Here is a 14,516-nt window from a genome sequence, read left to right as displayed (position 1 = left end):
AAAAATGCAGTTAATAAAGTTGTGTTCAGTCCTTTCAGTTTTGTCTGCCTCTTTGTGACCTCATTTGAAGGAGATGCTTGAGTGATTTGTCATTTCCTTCTCCAGCACATTCTACAGATAAGAAAACCGAGGCAAATGGGGTTATATGATTTGCCCAGGGTAACACAGCTAGTAAGTGGCCAGATTTGAACTCAGGAAGGTGAGTCTTCCTAACCCCAGGCCTGGCACGCTATCATTTACAAGCAATTTGCAGTGATAAAGAGCAATATAAATATAAATTTTAATTATTATTGTTATCCATAGGTAACAAACATAGGACCATAGATTTATAGCTGGAAGTAATCAAAAGACCTCATTTTACAGATAAGGAAATTAAAGCCAAGGAAGCTAAATAGAACGTAAGCTTCCTGAAGTCCTGAAGGGACTGCTTTTGACTTTCTTTGAATCCCCAGGAATTAGTACAGTGTCTGGCAGATGGTAAAATCTTCATAAAGGCTTGTCAATTGACTGACTGAGTGACTTGTTCAAGGTCTTCTAGAGAGTAAGCACTATAGATATTACACACACACACACACACACACACACACACACACACACACACATATATAGTCCCCAGAATCCAGGGTGATTTTTCCACTGCACCAACGTTCCCTTTACAGCCTAACAACTATGACCAGAAAATTATTAAAACAAGATACATAGTCTTTTGCCCAAGTCCAGTATTGTACAGAAGTTAAAACTCCATTATTGTAAAAAGGCTAAATGAAATTTTCATTTTATTACTGCCCTAGAGTTGGTATAATGTTTACTGGAAAAGACATTCAAGAATTTAGTTCAAATATTTACAGACAATGAGTGTTTATGATACAATTTTGAAAGCATAGAGGTTGTGGTTTTGAACCTATATTCTGGAGGACCTCATTATCTATTGGGAATCCTTCCTCCATTTTGATTCTGTACAGGGCAGCTTCTATAAGAGTGGTAAATACCATTGGGAAGCATATATCTCTTGGTCCTAGGGTTTTTTGGTTACTGATAATCAGTTATTAAGCACTATAGCCTCTGTGGTTGCATTCAGCAAAGAATCTTTTTTGATCTGAATAAATGCTTCCACCTCATTGAAAGTGTATTTTTAAGGCTGCATTTTGCTTGACTAAGTCAAACTTTAAGAAAAAATAAAAACAGTAAATCCATGGCAAGACTATATTCTCTGTACCTCTCAGTCAATTTTATGACTGAAAATTTTATCAGATGAAGAAAACCAGTTCCTCTTTTTATCATAGTTTTATTGACTATTCCCAATGGTATCTCATTTTATAACAGTGATAAAGTAGGTGTATCTTGGTAGCTATTTTGTTTTGTAAATCTATTTTAAGTTTATCAAATATGTATTTTCTACTATGTGCAAAGAATTGATCCAAGTGCTGAGCCTACAAAGACAAAAATGAAACAGTCCCTGTCCTCAAGGAGTTTATGTTCTATTGGGGATGAGTATGAAGTAAATATAAGTAAATAGCCCATGCAAAATCATACATAGTAATTTATTTTTTTAGCTTTAATTTAGTTTTTATTTTGAGTTTCAATTCTCTCCCTCATTTCAGCCTTTTCCCCACCCAATGAGAAGACAAGCAATTTAATACTTATTATACATGCAAAGTCATATAAAACCTGTTCCCAAGTTAGCCATGTTGCACAAAGAAAAAAAAATAGAAAAAGAAAGTGGAAAATGTGCTTCAATCTACATCCAGACTTCATCAGTTCTCTCTCTGGAGGTGGATGAGTCATTTAGAATTGTTGTGGATCACTGTACTGGTCAGAGTAGTTTTTGACAGTTGTTGATCATTACAATGTTATTAATGTATACAATATTCTCCTTGTTCTGCTAGCTTCCTTTTGCATCAGTTCATATGTCTTCCTAAGTTTTTTTCCCTCCTCATCATTTCTTTTAGTAATTATACTACATCATAATCATACTACATCATAATCATATTACAATTTGTTCAGCCATTCTCCAACTGACGGGCATACCCCAATTTCCAATTCTTTGTCATCAATAAAAGAACTGTTAAAGATATTTTTGTACATATTGGTTCTTTTCTCTTTTCTCTCCTGCCTTTGGGATGTAGACCTATTCGTGGTATTGCTCACAGTTTTAGCCCTTAGGGCTTAGCTCTACATTGTTATTTAGAATGGTTGGATCAGTGACAACTCCACTAATAGTCCATAAGTGTACCAATTTTTCTCATCCTCTCCAGCATTTGTCATTTTCTTTTCTGTCGTGTTAACTAATCTGATAGGTAAGAGGTGATACCTTCAATTTATTTAAATTTGCATTTCTCTAATTATTAATGATTTTAAACATTTTTCATATGACTACTGATTAGCTTATCAGTTATTGATGTTCTCTTGATCAACTTTTTTGGTAACATACTGTCAATGATTTTTTTCAAGTCACTCAATATGTTCCCCTCTTTAAAATGTCTTCAAAATTATATCTTCATTGTTTTTAAACCTGTATCAATCTATACATTACCTTTCTCCCTATATTCTAGACCACTATATGCCTAAAAGCATAATAATTCATTATTAAAACCTGTTCTTTAGTACCACAATGTAATAACAATAATATTATAATATATTAAGTAATGTTATTTAATGGGCCTGGCACATAATAAGTGCTTAATAAATGTTTTGCTTAATTTACTGTAATATTTTAATTATTATATATATTTTCTTTCCTCTGGTGAAATAATTGTGATGAGTATATGAAAACATATCAAAGCAAAGATCTAAAGTATTATTGTGATGATAATGGTGAAGACTTCATGAAAAAGGCACTAGGTATTTCCTATTTCCCCAGAACACAGAAGAATAAATAAAAAGAAATGAGCTTGTCATGTGGCATAGAAATAGGGGGAAATTTCTGAGAGTATTTATTGTTAAATATGGAAACTAATAAAAATGTAAAGTTACAAAAACCTCTCCCCACAAAATGTAAGTACACAGATCAAGGAATCTTTTCCTTTTAATCTTTGGGTCCCTAACACCTTACACAGTGCTTTGCACTAGTAGGCATTCACAAATGTTTATGAAATTTACCTGCACTGAATTCCAGTGACTTATAAGAAAAGAAAAGATTCTCTTCCAGGTGAGAAAATTTAGCATGTGAAAAACAAAAGTGTCTTCTAGCACTAATATGCTGCAAACCTACAGCAACTTCTATTCCTTTCTTTTTTCTCCAGGGAGTCAGTAATATTTTTGAGAAGAAGGGAATTCGTAGTGCCTTCAGGGTTCTGTAGACTACTAATAAGAAATGGGAAACGATCCAATTGGCCTTCAAACCTGTCATTATTGTTGCCGTTCTGATTAATATTATTATTAACGTTATTACTACCTCACATTTATATAGTGTGCCGAGGTTTACAAAGCATTTTTCCCACAGCACTGCCAAACAGATAATACAATTATCATTATTCTCAGTATACATATGAGGAAACCAATACTTGCTGTGTGGTTATGTAACTTGTCCAAAGTCTGAAAGCCAGGAATAAAGCATAGGTTTCCTTGATCCCAAATAAAGCACTTGTACCAGTAACACAGTGACTACCTTGTCCTATACTACTGTCTGAAGTCCAGGTAGGTTACATTGCACTCTTCCCTTAGGGTTCTCTGGTACCTTTAAGGGCATGAAGTGTCTAGGTTCTCTGCCAATGACCCTAGCTCCAACTGATATTGTTCCCCCCAAGTATGGAGGTATGTACCTTGCACCCTAGTTCCATTAAACCACTGAGATTCACATTTGTTTTTACAAGTGAATATTTCATTCAGAAGGTATAATCACAAATATGCAAATTTACTCCCCCAAAACACTGGAGGCATAATCCTCCTGCCTTTGTACCAATTCTATCTCTAGAGAGGAGAAGGGAATTAATTTCATAACTTTCATTCATTTTCCATAGAGCACAATCAAGTCCAAAATCCCCCTTGGGCTCAAGTCACTGGTACTCTGGTTTATCCAGGCTTCCATGTTGGGTGGGCTGGCTAGCTGTATCATCCCACCTGTAATTCTGGCTCCAACGTCACCATGACTCAAACTCCTGGATCCTAAAGGAATCATAATGGGCAACTAAAACATAAGAAAATAAAATACACAGAACACAAATAACCCCAGGTCCATTACTCAGAGCTCGGGTAAAAGAAAGGGTATAAGGGAAAGAAAATCTTTCCCTCTCACAAGTTCATGTCATCTTCACTGTGGGTGAACTGGAATCTTCACCCTCAGACATAGTCAATAAGAGAACAGTAGAAAGAAGGTGATAGAAGAATGAAACCAAAAAGTATTGATAGTTTTAAAGATGCAGATAACCAATCAAAGGAGGCTACCCCTATCCAAAGATAAGAGATGGAGAGGTTTCCATTTTAGATGATCTGGAAATGCTCCAAAAACCCTTCCAATGGGCACCTCCATTAATTGAACTGGGAATTCCCAGACATTTTCAAGATACACATTTCCCCCGTTTGAATTTTGTCATCCCTGACAAATACGCACGGGTACATTTTTTTTTAACAGCCTTCATCCCAAATCCAGATCAGTTCTCTATGGTCTTTGATGAGGCATAAGCAAAGTCCTTTTCCTTCATTCCCTAGTGCCATATAATAAAGTCTCCAAATAGCTAGTGCTATATTATCATAGGCAATATGACCTGTACCTATGAAAATCACAATGATCTCCAAAGGCAAATTTATGAGTTCCACATAATAAAGAATATTTCACAGAATTTCCTAAGTAAGTCAGCAAAATTCGAAAGATTTTACAAAGCTTACCAAATATCTCTGTTTTCTTGTTGTTTAGTCATCAGTTCTGTCTGTCTCTGTGACACCATTTAGAGTTTTCTTGGCAGAGCTACTGGAGTGGTTTGCCATTTTCTTCTCTAGTTCATTTTACAGATGAGGAAACTGAGGCAAACAATGTTAAGTGAATTACCTGGGGTCACATAGCTGCTAAGTGTCTGAGGCCAGATTTAAACCCAGTTCTTCCTGACTCCAGGGCCAGTGCTCTATCCACTGTGCCACCAAGCACCTTTCTCAATCCACAAGCACAAGAAGAAAGAGCAAAGATAAAGTTGGCATCTATCTGGAACAGAAACCTGGTCCATACTGAATTTCCCAAGTCACATAGAGCTTTCCCTAAAGGAATTTGGAATCTGGTGTCATCTTGTCACTGACACATCTAAAGGCCCTTCATTTGTCCTGACCAACCCAGTCTATATACCAACACTGCACTTACCTTATTCTTCCGTTTTGTTTTCCCACTAGAGGAATAATGAGTAATAAACTTTCAAGAGAGAGCTTTATAACTTCAGTTTCAAGTATCCTTAGGACACTTATAGTGCTTTCTAAGATGTTCCTTAAAAGGGTTTTTCAAAAGTTAATCTGAATGACAAAAGGAAACACAGACCAGATGAGGGGAAGAGGACAGGACAGGCTTAGTAATTCAGTAATGAAGGGGAGAAAAATAGGGTCTATTTTGTCAAGTAGGCCAAAAGTCATATCTAAAGCAGAACCCAGAGAAAGGGAGGAGTAGGTCCTTACAAGGGAGCTATAACAAAACAAACACTGGCTTATGTGTTAAGGCCTAGTTCCATGGTTCTCTACTTGAGGTGATTCTGCAGCCTCCCATGGTTTTAATTATCACTTTTGTATAGATGTCTCCCAAGTCTCTGCCTGCAACACAGGACTGGACGGTAGTTCTGCATTTTCAACTTCCTGCTGAATATTTCTATCTGGATATGTAACCAACACGTCCATTATACATACATATATTCACATATATACATATATGTGTATATGTACACATATATACATATACACACATATATATATATATTGTGTTTGTCCTTTGTTCTCAAAGAGGACCATGATATCAACCTGATGACATGACTTGCAGTTGATTTTGATTTGAATGAGAGAAGGCTGTGCAAGGTCACCAACCTCACCTTCTTCTCCTGAGCCATCTGGGTCCAGTGGCCTGTATTCGTCAGGATGACTGGAGATGGCTCAAGATGCAGTGGGAGACCCTGGCCTTTTCAGAGTCTCACAATCTTGCACATATGTGTATTATACACATATACATATATATAATCACTGAAATCATCTTATTTCTCAAATCTGACTCTTCTATTTAGTTCACAGTTTCTACTGATAACATTACAATTCTCTTAATCAAGGAAGCATGAAATTTCCCTCATTCTGACCATTCTCTTTCCTATACCACATCCCTGCAAAATCCTTTCAGTTGTAAAATCTTCTTGATGCTGTCATGTCTGCAATCACTTAGCCTCTATCTCTTCTTTTGTGCCACTCCCTCACTCAAAACAAAGTCAAGTGCAAGTCATGTCAATATTTCTCTGATGGCATGGTCTTCTTTGGCAACGAAGGATGAACACACACACACATGCACACGCACACACTTCTGTCCACGTAGGTAAGGCTCTCTATTATCTCTCTCCAAGACTACAATATTGTGTTATTATTGTTGTCATTTCAGTTGTGCGCACCTCTTCATGACCCCCACTTGGGGTTATCTTGGTGAAGATATTAGAGTGATTTGCCATTTCCTTGTCCAGTTCATTTACAAAAAAGGAAACCGAGGCAGAGTGATTTGTCCATGTCACACAGCTGATAAGTGTCTGAGGCTAAATTTGAACCCGAATCATCCTGATTTTAGTCCTGACCCTCTATCCACTGTGCCACCTAGCTTCCCAGGTTACAGTATTAGCCCCTTCATTTATCTGCCTGCTTCTAGGTTTTCATCTCCGTAACCCATTCTTCACACCATTGCTATTGGCATTTTCTGATGAAAAGTAACTTCTCTGCTCAAAACTCCTTTTCCCTTTTCTATTTCCCTTTTCATACTTGAATACCCTTATAATGATTTTATTATTGTTGTCAGTCGGTCGTTTTCCTGTCATGTTTTTCTTAGCAGAGATACTGAAATAGTTTGCCATTTCTTTCTTCAGCTCATTTTACAGATGAGTAAACTGAGTCAAACGGTTAACTAGCAAATGTCTAAGGCTGCATTTGAACTCACAAAATTGAGTTTTTCTGATTAAAGCCTAGTGCTCAATCACTTTTTGCCACCTCGCTGCCTTTTAAAGCACCACTTATTTTACTAAGATCCGTATCCTGCCAAACTTTCTTTTTATTGGTTTTACCCTCCCCTCCTTCTTCTTTCTGCTTTATGGAATGAAACTACTAAATCATCTATCTTTCTTCATCACAAGATTTTTAAAATGGGTTTATAGTCTACACCGATATTGCCTTTGGCAGTCATCTCTTCATTTAGCAAGTAAGTTGAATGTTTGATGATTAAGGCATTTTTTTACTCTTTTGCTCTCCTTATTTCAGCAATTAATTTCCATTGGTTTAACTTCTGGAAGAAATTATTACAGTTGGTAACAATGTCATTTTTCATGTCCATTCCCCATTTGTTTTTCATTTGCAATAGCAAGTTTAAAATTCCATATTAATTATATGTCATATCATCATTCACATTATTACTCTTCCTTTTTGTATATTATAAATTGTGATCTTAGCTCTGATTAGAACATGATCTGATTTTGCCCATAGAGTTGACTCAGGAATAACTTCTTCTAACATGATAAATTTCCAGTAAGGACATTTTAGTTCTGATATACTCCATCCTAATCAGAACACATCTATAATGTTTTGTTCAGTGTAGCTCATTTTTCCAAAGACTTGAATAGGTTAAAGCATATTCAGAGCAAGGCAAACATAATAATGGAGATCCTTGAGTTCTTGACATCTATGAATTGGAGAACAAATCAGGACGTAAGGCATCATGTAGGAGGTGACCCCTGAACTGAGCCTTGCAGGAAGATTCTAAGGAGCAAAGGAGAAGAGGGGATATCTACTACATGTGGTAGAAATCTTTTTCAAATGCACAGAGATTTGTAAAGCCTGTTGAGTTGTCTAGATTAAAGTCATAACATAAGAGTTCATCTAAAAGGTAGGAGGGAGCCAAATTATGGAGCCAATTTCCATGCCAGGCTAAGCAAGTTGTATTTTGTTTGAGAATCAACAGAGAGCCACAGGACATAGTTTGTGATCATAACAAGTGTCATATAGTTTGTACTACCAACTAGATCATTTGACTAGGAACATATTCTTGGTCAGAAAGGAATATGTCATCAGTTATTCCATATATGTCAGATCAACCTTTAAAGGTAAGATCTGAACAGGCAAAATGGAAATTCATTCTAAAAATCATTGTTCCTTATATCAATAGAAATAAACACTTAGGGCTGTAAGTTTAGCTCATAATTATCCAAAACCAAATGGAAAAATATGCAATATTTTTTAAAAATGACCCAGAGGTTAGTTTTGTTGTTAGATGTTACAGTTAATCCCTTCATAGCAGATTGTCTCGCTGCCCAAGAATGCTATAATGTTGAGGGGTCTAAATTTGAGAGGTTAATATCATTGTCAAAAGAAAGTCTAGTGTCAAATTCTATCCAGAAGCATCAACAGAAGATGACAATAATTTGATTTGATCCTAACACAGCTGGATTCTTTGGCACATTGTATGAGCAGTGAATGATACCTCTGTGAGGGGTCCAGAGCCCTGTCCATTTGAAAGGGACATGTCTTATGCATTACCCCAAAATGACATGGAAAGCAGTGTGGTACTTTGGAAAATCCCTTGAACATGAATTGAAATCCTTCAATCCTTTATTCATTACCTTTGTGACTTGGGATAACCCACTGAAACTTTCAGGGCCTATGTTTCCTCATCCATAAAATGAATAAGTTACATGTGGTGGAGTCTGAGGTCCCTTTAAGTTCTAGATCTGTGAGCACTCTTAAAATTAGCAATGAAAAAAGAGCAAATACAAAGAACATTTTTATAACTACATCTCATGAATATTACGTAAGACAGATCAAAAATCACAATTATCTAGCTAACACACTGGATGATAGAGTTGGGACCCAAAAACTTTGTGGCAGGCTAGAATGTTGGGTTAAGGCTAATCAGAGGATTTAACAGAGATAAATGTAAAGTCATACATTTTGGATGAAAAAATAAATTTCCTAATTCCAATATATCAGCTGAAAAAAAAACCTGGGTGTTTTAGTGAACTACAAGCTCAAAATGAGCCAATATAGGTGACAACCAAAAAAGTTGGTGAGAAGGTTACCTTCCAAGAACAGGACTTTTTGCTGTCCTCATCAGATCTTGTTGGGAGAATTTTGCTGAGTTCTAGGTTCCACAGATTATGATGAACATGGATAAATGGAAGGATGTCCAAAGGAGGACAATCTGATGAAGGACCTCAATTCCACATTATATGAGAATCCAGTGAAGGAAGTGGCTTTATCTCCAATTCAGCTTTGAGAGGAGATAATTCAGGGGGGTACTTCACAGCTTCCTCAATTATATGAAGTTTCCAGAAAGAAAAACCAGAAACACTGAGTGGAAATTGGAAAGAAATCAGGCTTGATGTCAGGAATAAGTTCCTAACTGTCATTATTATTCACTTGCATCTGACTTTTTGCAACTCTGTATTGGGTTTTCTTGGCAAAGATCTTGGAGTACTTTGCCATTTCCTTCTCCAGTAGATTAAAACAAATGAAGGGTAAGTGACTTGCTCAGAGCCATGCATCTAGTGAGTATTGGAGACCTGAACTCAGGTCTTCTTGATTCCAGGCTTAGCATCCACTGAACCATCTCACTGACTAACTATTAGAGCTATCAAAAAGTGGAATAGGATGTCTGGGCAGGTGATGATAGATATCTGCTTTGGAGATAATCATGTGTATTGTAATAGGAATTTATTTCATTATATATTAGAGTAAATGGCCACCACGATCTCTTCTATCTCTAAAATATTTTGATTCTGTGAGACTGGATCAGTTTATGTCCAAGACTTCTTCCAGGTCTGCAAGTCTTTGACTTTATGAAATATGTACTGAGTTTTATCAACATGCTAAAAATTGCTAGATATCTAATCTTTCTATTATACTTATGCACAGATCACTGCCCTTCCTATATGATGATCCATCAAATGTTTTAATGGTTTTTTTTTATTTATTTCAATTATTCCTCTGGGAGAGCAGAATCTATAGTTATGTGACATTTCTAGGAATGAAGATTATTTTTAAGGAATAGAAGCACCAAAGCAAAATTCCAGAAGATCTGGGTATATAACGGATAGTGTGTTTCTTACTTTTGAATAACTTTAGAATTCTATGTCTACGTCTTTATTATTCTCTCAAGTAGCAGAAAGAAACTCAGTTCTAACCACACAGATTGAAGTTCAAATTACTGAATTAGGTAAAAGAAAAAAAAAGTAAATTGAATTGATAATCATTTGATCATCAACATTTCACAATCAACTGGTCACTATAAGCCATCTGTACAGGCAAATATCCAGAGAGTTCAGAGCAACTTTACATTATTTATTGGAGTTTTAGTTTTTGTAATGCAAAACAATCTAGGTTAACAGTTGGATATTGAATTTCTGATTGCCACACCGTTTGGAGAGAACTAATTGAATACTTTGATAACCTGAGATACTGCCTAGTGACAAACATATTCTCCACCTTAAGTAGTTCATCAGTGTTTAATACCTTTTCTACTAAATATTCTATTCAAAAAGGCTAGCTAAATGGCAATGCTAAAATTACATTGATAACTATGACAGAATAAGCTATCTCAAATTGTTTGCATCTTGGGCAGGAGGAAGGGAGAAAAAAAGTTTAGAACTCAAAATCTTGTAAAAGTGAATGGTAAAAACTTTCTTTACATATAATTGGAAAACAATAAAATGCTATTTAAAAAAAACTATGACAGGAAAAAAAAAATTTTGTAGATTCCAGAATTCACATCCTGCCCTCTATCTTTATTTAGGAATTTTTGTTTTATTTTTATAACTTTTTTTGATCCCCCTAACCTTTCTAGGCTAAGTGCAGTGGCCACTCACAGGCTAATCCCACTGCTAATTGGTAAAGTAACTTTGACCTACTTCGTGTCTGTGCTGGGCCAGTTCACCCCTCCTTAGGCAGCCTAATGTCCTCACCCCTACCTCTCAAGGACTCAACATATGAGTGCCATACTTAGGATACATGATTAGCTTAGCATACTACCTCTTAACACTCCTGAACTCAAGTGACTGACCAGCCTCAGCATCCCCAGTAGCAAGGATTACAAGCATGTGCCAAAATCCCCAGCTCATTTTTAGTTTTAGCTCCATTCGTTTTCATGCATTTTTTTCTTTCTTAAATTTCCTTCCTGAGATGCTGTGTTCCATGGTTTCAGGTTAAGAATTTTGTTTTGGTTTTGCTTTTATTTTTTTTTTTTACGTCCTACCTTCAGCAACAACCTCATCCTTGTCTCTGAAATGTCTTGAATGTTATGGCCCTTGTATCCAGTAATTGTGTTTACATCATCTCTGAAAAAGGCACATAGTTAAGAGAAAAAATAGCCAAAACAGCTCCATGTTTTTTGGCTTATTGTTTGAATATCTGAAGACATTGCATCTGGAAAGAATTCCATTAATTTGTGGCTAGCACCCATACATCAGCTCCAAGAGCTTCCAAGTAAACAGAGGGAAATTGGCATTGCTATCTTGGGGCAAGGAGCAAAGGAACATCGTGGTACAGGCTAATCCAAGAAGAAAACATTAACCCAGATGTGAACAAGACAATGAATGAATTGTTTCTCAGAACTTTTCAACTCTTCAGGTTGTGAGCTACAATTATAATCACCAATACATTCAAGCACTCACAGAAGGTTTAAACCTGAAAATTACACACCATGGCCTAGGAAACAATCATATCTCCTTATCTCTGGGCCATATAGCCATCCCAATTAAACTTAATTACTTAAACAAATTAAACTGCTCTTTAGGAAGCAACTCTGAAAATCATGAGGTCCCTTAAAAATGTACACAGTCACTGAAACACAAAATAACTGGCATTTATCTGTAAGAGTGAACTAATCACAGGCGTTGCACAACCTTGCTTTCACTTTTAATCAGAGAGGCAATCTTTCTTCTAATATAGCAAATAAAATTTGTTTGCAAATTTACCAGAAAGGATTACAGCTGATTATTTTGAGGCCCTGACTTCAGAGGATTTTACAGGACTGCAGTTCTTTTTCCCTTCCCAAGAAATACAGGGAATTGCATCAGTATTTGTTTGCTAGATTACTGTCACCTGCTTTAAGCTATTAAGTAGATGAAATAGTGATTGAGTTGTAATAAAATTAGAGATGACAGATCTATTATTATACCTTTGCCCTTTCAGATTGTCTTCAAAGTGTCAAATAATAAAATAGATTTTTGATGTCATTGACTGTGATTTCAAATACTACACGACTACCCATTCTAGGCCATCTTTGTTCATATCCTTCCACAAATTTATCACAACAGGGCCACCCAAAATGCTGTGATCTTTTCTGACTCTCTCTTGACATTAAAAGGATGACAGTAGACCACATAGTCTGTCCACCAGTTATCACTTATTCTTTCCAAATCACCAATCCATCTTTTTGGCTCATACGCTACTTTAATGAGAACCATTGCATTGCTTCTCCTTTGTATTTCCTTGTTTGTAATGGGAGTCTAGTCAAACCCACCCTTTTTTTTTTTATCCATTGCCCTTTGCATGATCTTTAAAGACAGTTTCTCAGATTATCACTTTAATTTGTCAGACATTTACTTCATCATTGTCAATATGTCATTAAAGAAACTTTATTGGTATATCATTAGAAGAGAAAAATCACAAATTTAGATGATTGTTACATTCTCCTTCATGAAAAGATTTCAGGGCACAGATGAACTTGAAAGAAAAATATTGCATCTCTATTTTAATAAAATTGTTTTCTGCTTTCTATTCTATTGTGTGAATAAAAAAAATTCAGAAAAGGATTTCATAGTCTTCATCAGACTTCCAAACATGTCCTTTTCACAATACACACACACATGCACAGAGAAAGAGAGAGAGAGAGAGTGGGAGAGAGGGAGGGAAAGAGAGAGAGAGAGAGAGAGAGAGTTAAGAACTATTCTAAGTAATATTTTCACTATCCGAAATGGATAAAAAATAAATCAAAGAGAAAAAACATCTTTTAGACAATAGATGTTTTTAGGTTTGAAAGGAAAGGAAGATAAAGGATTGTTCCACATTTCCCTCATAGGAAACTAAAAGTGGTTTACGAAAATTTCTTTATTTCACTTCTAGTGTTCTCATGGCTCCATATCAACTATAGTATATGATGAGGTATGAAAAGTTTCAAGATTCATATTTAGTTTAATTAAAAAATGTTAATAAGTAAAGGTAAAATAATTTTGATAGTCTTTACTTCAAAATCACTAGCTGTTAAATTCAATCAAATTATATTCAACAAGCAATTATGAAGCACCTACTAAAAGAAAAGCACTCTGCTTAGGTGTTCAGAAATAAAACTGTTCCTGCCTGCAAAGAGTTTAACATCCTACTTGGACAATCAAGGAGTTTATAGATAAGCAAATACAAAATATGTACAAGCAATCATAAAGTACTGTCCAGAAATGAGAGTACCATCAACTAGAGAGGATCATGAAAGGACATAGGAGGAAGTGGAAACTAAATTGAGGCTTGAAGGAGCCTAGGGATTACCATAGGAGGCAGTGAGAATTGAGAATATTGTGGGTTTAGGTACCAGGCTGTGCAAAAGCATCCTGGAGGTAGATGGACTATTGTGTAAGAGATGCAAGTATTCCATTCTATCACTACTCTATTATGGTTGTCTGGAAAGAGTTGTCCAATCATTCAGCAAGCATTTATTAAGTGCTGTGGATAGATGGCCCAATGGATGGAGCACTGGGCCTGGAGTCGAGAGGACTTAAGTTTCAATCAATCCTCAGATACTTTCTAGTTTTGTGACTCTGGATAAATCTTGTAACCTGTTTGCCTCAGTTTTCTCAGTTATAAAATGAGCTAGAGAAGAATGGCGAACTACTCCAGTATCTTTACCAAGAAAACCCAAAATGGGCTCACAAAGAGTCAAACATGACTAAAGAACTGAGCAACACATTTTAGGTAGTGTGTGTCTATGTCTGAGAGATACAAAGAAAAGATTTTTTTTTAAAAACGGCCTTTGACTTTGAGGAGATTATATTCTAGTGAGGAAACAACATGTAAATAAATAGACACATGCATGATACATACAGAGTTGATTTAAGTAAATCTTAGAGAAGGATTTGACTACTTTTATCATAAGTATAAGTGACAATCCCAAGACCCTTCATACATAGTTTATGGAGCTTAAAACCATTGTTTTCATTTTAGATTTTTTTGTTAAAAAGTTAAGTTATACAATGTAGTAAACTAATCTGAAAGTATCTCCAGAAAGCAGACTTAAGACCAATGGATATATGTTGCAGAGAGGGGCATTTAGGTTTGATGTGGGGGCAGAGGAATGCTTAGACTTAGAAGTAGGTAAAAGTAGAATGGGC

Source organism: Notamacropus eugenii, chromosome 1 (genome assembly GCF_028372415.1).
Source record: "Notamacropus eugenii isolate mMacEug1 chromosome 1, mMacEug1.pri_v2, whole genome shotgun sequence".
NCBI lineage: Eukaryota > Metazoa > Chordata > Mammalia > Diprotodontia > Macropodidae > Notamacropus > Notamacropus eugenii.
The sequence above is the reverse complement of the archived record's forward strand: the minus strand, read 5'-3'. Positions refer to the sequence as shown.